Source organism: Anopheles bellator, chromosome 2 (genome assembly GCF_943735745.2).
Source record: "Anopheles bellator chromosome 2, idAnoBellAS_SP24_06.2, whole genome shotgun sequence".
Lineage (NCBI taxonomy): Eukaryota > Metazoa > Arthropoda > Insecta > Diptera > Culicidae > Anopheles > Anopheles bellator.
The window spans coordinates 28,841,925-28,851,235 of NC_071286.1; positions in this window are offsets into that span (position 1 = coordinate 28,841,925).

A 9,311-nucleotide genomic window follows, 5' to 3' on the forward strand; every position below is an offset into this window, starting at 1 on the left:
GTACACATTTCTATCACCTGAGGTATTAGTTACCAAAAACTATGCAAAAATTAGCCACTATGGAAGCAGCCTGGGCAAGGACCGCCAACCGAAACACTACACGGTGGTCACTTGCCTCCGGACCGGTATGATGGCCCGTGACAGATCATATCGAATTCTCTCCAAAGCGTAGAGCCCTCTCTCAGGCCCCCGGGACTCCGGGTTCGCCAGAGGCAGAAGCCGAGGAGCCACAGCTTTCCGATGGAGAGCCACCGCCACACACTTTCTTTCTGACGAGCCAGGAAAAAAAGGGCTGTGCCTTGATTAGGTTTTTGTTTGCATTTCGCACGGTTCTTCGCACTTTCCGGCACCTTTTGATTAGGCCTCTGTCGGGGAGCCGTGTCCAGCACTTTCTCGCTTTTTCGCCAGCTCGCCCGGATGTTCGTCGCTTTGATGTGACCTACGGGAGAGTTGCCACATACCTGGCGATGGTGGTGGTGCCTTGTCGGTGGTCGCTAAATTCTCCCCCCGAGAGATGAGACCGATTTTTCTCCATTCTTATGCCGTTAAGACTCTTGATTGACTGCGTGGCGCTTCGGTACGATGTTTCATTAACGCACCATGGGATGTTGAATTTGAAAACGTTAACTGAAACTCCTTGGACACAATTTTCAATTATTACTGATATTTTGCAGTTATTGCCAAACTACTAATTGATTTCTTCAACCTCCCCATGTATTTTGAAAGAAGATTTGGTATTGCAATTTTAGGGAATTGATCTTTGAATTTCGGAACAAAAGTCCTTGAAATATTTCATCAGTTTCGTTTCATTTCATCATTGATTTCAAATCGAAATAAATAAATCAAAATATTTTGATTCCTTAATAATGCGCATTTGTCGAACCCTTCGAGTGCCTACGACAAACGATAACAACCTCTGCTGTGACAATAGCCATGAAAGTGTAGTAATGAAATTAATTTGCAACTGCAAATTATGTAATTAAAATTAGAAATCATGCTCCACGCTCGTTAGCCGCGGTTTGTTTTAGCCACGGCGTTGCATCAATCAGCCCTCGGCAGCCCTCCGCAGGCTTAATTTCTTCCAGCCCTTTCGAGCCTTTCCCGCCATTCGTTCACGCGGGCGGCAAATGTCACGGTAGTGGGTGCAGAAAATAGCGCCGATTGATCGGCGATTCCACCGCGGTCCGGACCACCCGGAGCGAAAGCCATGCTTATTTACGATGAAACAGCTCCTCCGGGCGCCTTCTGTGGGCGCTTCGGAAGCTCCTGCCAACGCCCAGCGTCCGGGCCGGGTAGCTGGCAGCAGCAGAACACGCGAAGGGCCACCCGTGCACACACTCGTGCATATCTAATGAATTATTACTCCACCGAACGCTCTATTATTTTGATGTGCTACTGATTGGTTAATAAATTATATTAAACTGCAGGCGTGCGCCGCCGCTGTTCGGTACGTTAATGTCAGGCGCCTCCGAAGCGCGGACGATCGTCGGTGCAATTGCAGTCGCGTTCGATTGGTCCGGTCGGAGCGGAGGGACCTTGACGAGGGCAAGTGCAGCTCGCTGCATCGTGTTGGGTGGAAGGCGAAGAATGGTGTGCAGAAACGGTGCAACTGAGAGAGACCTTGGCCACATCTTGCTCGAGATCGGGCGGGCATTGTCTTGATGGTTTCGCTGTTTGCATTTCCTGTCGGCGGTCGGTCTCTTCGTGGCGACTTCAGCTTCCAGTGCAACAGAAGAATCACTTAAGTAGGGATTGTAATAATTTATAGATTGATTTTTGATCTAGAATATTTATTTAAAACATAGCACCGATTTATGGGCAGGCTTCTGGTACAGATGCGCTCTGCCTACATCTAGGCGCAATATGTTAGCTCTGTAAATTTACACCACTCGTCTAGTACGCTACGGAGTAGTTTAATTTAGTTTATAAAAATATAGTCCTACTTTTCAATGGTAACTCGCTCCTCATTAAAACTCAGTTAGCAAAAACATTACGATCGATGACAGCGTCTCAAAAAATAGTTAATAAACAAACCCAACATTAACGAATCTGATTCGTTCCCTCGCTTACCGTTGGCAACCTACTCGGTCACCTGCTAGAGTCCATCGGTACCGTAGATTCCCTGGTCAGTGCCAACACGTAACGGTGGACATGCGAGCACGGATCGGAAAGATCGTATCGAAACGGGGTTACGGGTGTTCTGCCGAAAATGACAAAAAAGAACACCGTCATTGTCGTAGCGTAGTTGGCGTAGCTTGGGAGCCTTGCGTACGGAACGAACGTGTGGCGTGTGGGGTACCAGAACGGTCCGAAAACCCGGCGACCGTTCTATCGAAAGAACCGTTCGCGTAATGATCGCGAGGCTCTGAAACAGTTGCAGCGGCCACCCCAAAGGCCGTTGGCCCAGTTCTGGCGGCGGCGGCGGGACCGAGTTTCGAACAGATTAAATGCCGAAACCCGCCGGCCCATGACGGGGTGGAGGACACCGCACCTGTGGACACCCGAGATGTGGTGAACCAGAGGGGAGCATAATTAAAAGGAGACAGACCGGCGAAAAAAAAAAACCGGCACAACACGACGAAAGAAGTAATTAAATTTTCGTTCTCGATCGTACCACACAGTAGTTGGCGATCGTGTGTAGCGGCACCGGGAAGCCATAGAAGATGGCGGTCCTATGTGGACCTGTGGCCTCGCTAGCAATCGCTGTTCGTTTAGCCAGGTTTTTGCGAACGTCGTTCGTTTCACCACAGTTTTCGGTTGTTAAGGAGTCGCGTCGGCATCGCAGCCTCGCCGAACGCCGAGCTTCCGCAGACTTTCAGACCCACAGACCCACAGGTCTTCTGTGCCACGCGGCCAAAAATCCCAAACCCGCGCTGTAGATGTTATCACGGACAATTTAACTCGTCGCTCGGCGGCCTCGGACGCTACCGAGGTCTTGCGCTGCCGGTCGATGTGGCGCTTTACGCTTTCACTCCGGCACGATCTAATTGTTTGGCGTCGAACCAGCGGAAGCGACGGCGTGGTGGCCGCCGTCAACCGGTTGGTGGAATTCTGACTGCAGAAGGTGATGCCATCATTAAGAACACCTAAGGGACGCCGGCGAACGAGACAGAGTTGCTCGCTGTCAGCTTGCTGCTTGCGATTGAAACAGGCCCTGCCGCTGCGATGGCGTCGGAACCGACAGTGTCTGTCGCTGCCAATCGTAACTTTGCCGTTTAATCTGATAATTGTTTTGATCATTTTCCGGCTGCTTGCACCGGAGCTGTTAATCTCCTGCGCGCGACGGTACAGGTACAACATCCTACTTTGCAAGCATGAGCACAGATGAGCATTCAGCGCCAAAGATGGGTCCACCGATGGCGCCTCGGCCCCAAACAGCGTACAGTGGCTGCAAGTGTGCATAATGAAGCTGATGCACTCTCCGAGATGGGCAGCACCGTGCGACCGTGATGTGTTGGGACCCCCTTCTCGGATGTCCCGGCAATGTGCGGAGTTGATTAAAATTCTTCGACTGGACGTTGATTCTGCGCCACCGACCGACAGACGCGTACCGGAGCAGATCCCGGACTCAAACGCCTCTCATTATTCGTTCGAATTGGTCGCGGATTTTGGGTTCGTTATAAACCGGAAAGGGCAAAAATGCCCTTCAAATACCGATCGATCGGCTACTGGGTTGACCACGGCCCGGCGGACCGATACGTTCGTTGGCCCTGATCGAGGTCCGTTTCCAAAAGGATCTTGTTAACATTACAATCGCTCGGTCGGGGAGAAGTAATGGACGGTATCATGCGATAATTATGATGGCGCGGATGCGCAAATTATGTCCCTGTCGATGTTGGGCAGGAATTGTGTGTGGTTTTTTTGTTGTATAAAATTAATTGCCGAAGAAGCAAAGAACAGGTAGCATAGCGATCTGCTCCTGCTGTTTAAGTTCCACATAAAGAAAATCGATCAATTAAAATGCTCTTTTACCGGTGCACGTCGAAGATAAGTAATTAATTCGGACAAGGCGCATGATTTGTATCGCAGAATATTTTACAACTTACCAACAGCATGTGAAAGTAACTTCCTGGTTTTCTCGTTAGCCAAATTAATTTGTTATCAATTATGTTGTTATGTAAGTTGTCATTCAATTTAATATTTCCAAATTCACGATTATTATTATGTAATCAATGTTTCTTCGTTGCCACTCTTCTGACACTCATCGTTTGCTTTCTTTCTCATCTTTCAGGACAACTGATATGGTCATATAAATGTCGCTTAAAAAGGCTTTCGATGGTGGATATAGGTGAGTATCACACGCCTCGCGTTGGCAGCTCATGGTTAATTATGTAAACTTCACGCGAAACACCCTGAACCGTTACTAAGCAAGTTTGCGCCCAATAATGGTTCCACCGTTTAGCGCCAAACGTCTCTCTCTCTCACGCAACGTGCCGCGGTTCTATCGCCGCGCCCGGTTAAAGAATTTCACAAATTCACAACTCTTCTGCCTGTGGCGCGATGAACCCAACGCAATCTGGCCCAAAGATCTAGCTTGGCAAAACAATTAGCACGTAAAACTTTACAAACCGCGACTAATTGATCGAGCGAACTCGCTCGAAGATCGGCACGATTTCGGCACCGTTTGCCAATTAGAACCCCCGGGCCCTAGACGAGGGACGGTGCCCATTCCAGTCACCATCTTAAGCCCCGTGGGGCTCAATATATCGGAGTCGAAAAATAAAGATTTACGACTGGCGCGCATAAATTAATCAGTGACGACCATAAAAAGTCGCGCGAGACAGAGAAAACTGGCCAAAAAGTTGGCGTCTCCCGAGGTGGGTGTTGAGCACCGCCAGCAAAAACACACACAAAGACTGACGCCCAAGAGCGTTGATCGTAGATGAAGAATTTGATTTATCCTTTCGGGACGTGCGGTCAGAAGACCTCCGAGGCACAGATACACAGGCCGCGCTCCGGAAAGGTTTATGCCAATGGGTATTGCTTCGCTTTCGCGACGGTCGGCCAGTAGTGGTTTCTACCGATCAATTAAAAAATATTATCAATCGATCGACGACACCGTCCGCGGACGCCGTTAGAGATGATGGGCCTCGGTGAAGACGCGTAGCCGGGCCGGGCTGCGATGATGAACGTTTGAAGCCGAACGCGGAAAGGTGATATCTTCGAAATTTCGTGGTTTCCGGCGTCGCGGCAGCGAGAAGGTGTTTCGCTAATGAATTTGATAATCTTGAGACATTCGTCATCTTTTCGCTGGCCGCCTCGCCGGGCGCAGGGAATGAAAGTGAATGAAACGATAGCGTTTCACATTTGACAAATGAAAGCTAAGCAATTTTCCTGTCGAGTAAATATTTAGAAACCAAATTACCCCGTCGCGTCGCCTACCGTAAAAATAAAATCATATGGCCAACGTTAGGTTTTCTGCTGTGACTTGAGAAGTGAAAAATAGTGAATAAGCCATATAATTGATACTTTGGAGCTTAAACCATTTAAAGTGGGTTTTCGTAATAATCATCACTTCACGACTTCAAAATCTAAAATTAATTAAATAAACGATTACATTAACGGTAATGATAGGTAATGATTTAACAACAGTTAAGATAAATGAAAGACAAACGAAAAGACGTTTGCCGTTTTAGGAGTGATCAATACTACCGTCCGTTTATCTTTTGAACAAGTGTTTGAACCTCATTTTTCGTTTGTTAATAAACAGCGCGCCATTAGTCTCATTTCTCATCCAACAACATTTCGCCTAATCTGGCGACACTAATAAAAGTCCCGAGGGCAGGGCTTAAAAATTCTTCCCAAATTATTCCGCTTCCCAATCAAAACAACGATCGTGGCCGCGACACTATTAGTGGCCACCTCCGCCGAGTCGTGGCGGCCAAAGGCGGCGGGTTCCAGAATCTATGATTAATTACATCGATTCGTTCGAAATTCGGGTATCCCCGAGTTTATGGTCCAGCTAACGATTTTCGGTAAAACCTCCAGCTGTCGCTTCCAGCCCGAGCTCCGCCGGCTGGCCATAAAATGCTAATGCCGGCCCTCGGATGGCTGCGGCTGACAAATCGATTTTTGCGAGGGCTGAGCGATTTTTCTCAGCGCTTTCCAGCAGCTCGCGGGATGGCATATGGTTTTCCGCACGATTTATGGCAACCACGGAGCGCTCGCTGCGAAATCTAATCATCGCGGCCAACTCCGCACAAGTTCGCCGTCAATATGGGACACGGGCTGTCACCTAATTCTGGACGATTTGTGGTCCGGGACCGGGACGCATAATATAATTTGCATCTTGGTCGCGATTGTGGCACAAATGGAGCATTAAAAAATTCAACCCATTAATCCGCAAACGCGAACGGGGAGACCACTAGTGGGCCCCACACATGGCCCGGGTTCTGGGCTTATGCGATTTTACTACGTCTTATGCTAAACGTTTGGGAGGAGTGCAATTTTTCGCCGCGCACGACTTGCCGCCATCGGCGTGGGCGGTCAAGTTTTGCGGCGACATCACGCAAAACGGCAAGATTCGATCGATCGCTGATGTGATAAACGGGTTTACCGGGTCCGCATCTGACTCGCCGGCGACTCGCTCTGTTTGGCCTAGGGTTTTATGGCCGATCGGCTTTGGGCATGTAGAGTAAAGGCAGGATAAAAATGATTTTAAACAAAATGGAAAATCTGGGCCAATCAGGCGCGTGGTTTCGTGGAATTAATTTTTCCGTCCATCGTCGTCGTCGTCGCCGGGCGGCACCAGAAACAACTCCATTAGAAGAAGGCGACGGCGGCTTGCCTTGTCAAGATTGCGATTGATTTTCGATGATCGCCCGGTTGTTGCGTGACGGTTTGTATATATCGATCGGTGTGCTGGCGGACCGGATCATAACGGTTCGAGCGCTGGTTCTGGACCGAAACAGGAACCGTTTCCCTGATTAAGTGTAAAGCTTTCGAACCAGTGACGAGTAGTGTGATGGGACTTCTAGTGACGTGTTGTAGAACGTGAAGCAATGTGAGCAAAACGTGTTAGGTAGTGTGTAGAAAGCCTTTGGAATGGCGTTACGTGTTAGCATTTGTTCGTACTGCAAATCAATTGCCACGAGTGGAACCTAGTGAAGGTATTTAACAATATCTGAAGCAGTATAACAGTATCTGAATATTGAAGTGATGTGTCTAAATTATTTGTTCATTTAGGGGAAAAAACTGAAACTTCAGAAGAATTGAATTGCCAATTATTAGTAATTAAGTGTAATCATTCAGAAAAACATGTTTATATTGTACTGTAACGTTATGGCCCATTTTTTTAAATGGAAACCAAATAACTAAAACATTAGGTACAATACAAGTGGACAAAAATGCAACATCCCAAATGATGCTCGACATCTACGGGATTACGAACAAGGAGCAAAAATGTTCACTTGGCTTCGACTGTTTGCGCCCATGAAGGCCACTTTGTACTCTGCTGACAATTTATCTAATTACCCGTAGTAAAATGCCTCAAGTGCACGGTGATTCGTGGGCTAATTGCTCCTAGATATCTCGCCGAACTGAGCAAGGTAATAGTAATTGAAATCCATTATGCCACAAAGCAACGGGGCTGGATAATTCCAGCTACCGGTACACCTCCATCGACAGTCCTGAAGGCGATAGCGTCCGGTGCAATCAAGGAGATAAGATAAACTGGAAACAAATTTGCCACCGAACGCCGACGGGCCGGTCGTCCCGTTTGGAACTAGTCGGGCAATCCATGGCACCCCGTGCAACTGCAAGTCCCACGTAACGCTCTCGCTTTCAAGCAGGCTCTTCAAGCAAGCGGGCGTAATCCCTTCATCCCGCCACCCCCCAGCCAAAACAAGCTTCGGAACGACCACGAAAAACGACTCCCGTGGGATCCTCGAACGTTTATCGGTCGACAAGCGCCGCTGTAGCGCACGATCCGGACAGGCCACGTCCGGACGACAAGATCATTTAGCGTGCCACGATAGCCTAGTCGGCCCAGCGCCGTACAAGGAGTAGCGGCCCTGTCAGTAGCGGCGGTAGCAGCTACCGAGCGGCGGCCGGTAAAAAGTTGTGAAACCCGTGTCGGAGCCAAACGATAGCATAAACAAATTGATTAGTCGTGTAGCTCCCCGGGTGCGGCCCGGGTGCTCTTGATCGGAGGGCCGGCATTTTCCACACGTTTACATTTAAATGAGCTGTTTCGGTGCGTCACGGTGGCGCTACTGCGACGGCACGGGTCCTTTCTCCCGCTGGAGGCGATAAAATTCATTTCATTGCACTTGCATTCGTTGCAACTGCTTGCGATGCACCGATGATGTTCAGCTATCATGGCCACGATTAGCATTTCGTTAACACATATCATCTCCACCAATGCTTCGGGTGGAACCGGTGGGCTTTAATTCGGCTGTGGAGAGATTTTATCCGTCTTATCCGCTAATCCGGCCCACGGCTAACCGTGGGTCGTGGGCCGTGGGTGTGGAAAGTGATGATTTTCCAAAATATGCTAAACCACTCGCTGCACTTTCAACAGCTGCTACTGAATATTTATGCCCACAACTCGGCTGCAACTGGCTGCGTTGCGTTGAGCGATGAACGGTCACTTCGAATTAATGCCTCGCTATCACTACGCTAATTGGTGATGATGTTGGATAAACCCCCTATCCCTCTCTCTCTTTGTAACTGTCTGACACGTGATCTCAAGGCCGGGACCGAGGCACGGACCCGTAAAGTAATGCATTATTGCTTTTCGGCGTTCGGGGCAACTATACCTCGATCAGCGATGATTACCACGCCGGTGCCAGATTGTAAGCTTTTGTGTCTATTTCTACGGAATGTTTCCTCCTCGCACACGAAATGCACGAAAAATGGTGGCTACTCCCTTCCGGAGGCACTGCACTGTAGCGGGCGAGAAAATGGAGAGAAAAGAGAAACTTGTTTTTTCTGTTGATAAAATGTCCAATTATGAAAAGGAAGGAAACGTAACACCACGCGTAGCGATCCGTGTTGAATACCGGAGAACTCGCTCCAGCTCAATTAACAACGAACATGCTCACCCAAAACATAATAGATGTAAATTTATTTTTGACCACTCTCTGTAGCGGTTTACGCTTGGCAACCAGAGAGGGGTTTTAAATTCGAGTCTTAAGTCTCGATTTGAGATTTCTCAACCAGAATTCAAGCTGGATGCTACTCTGTGGAAAACAACATAAGTTCACCTTCCGGTGGAGTGTTTCTTTTGCAGCATTGTCAGAAATGTGGTCACTTTATTGATCATCCGCTCATTCGCACAACGACAAATCTTACATCGGTAATATCACAAC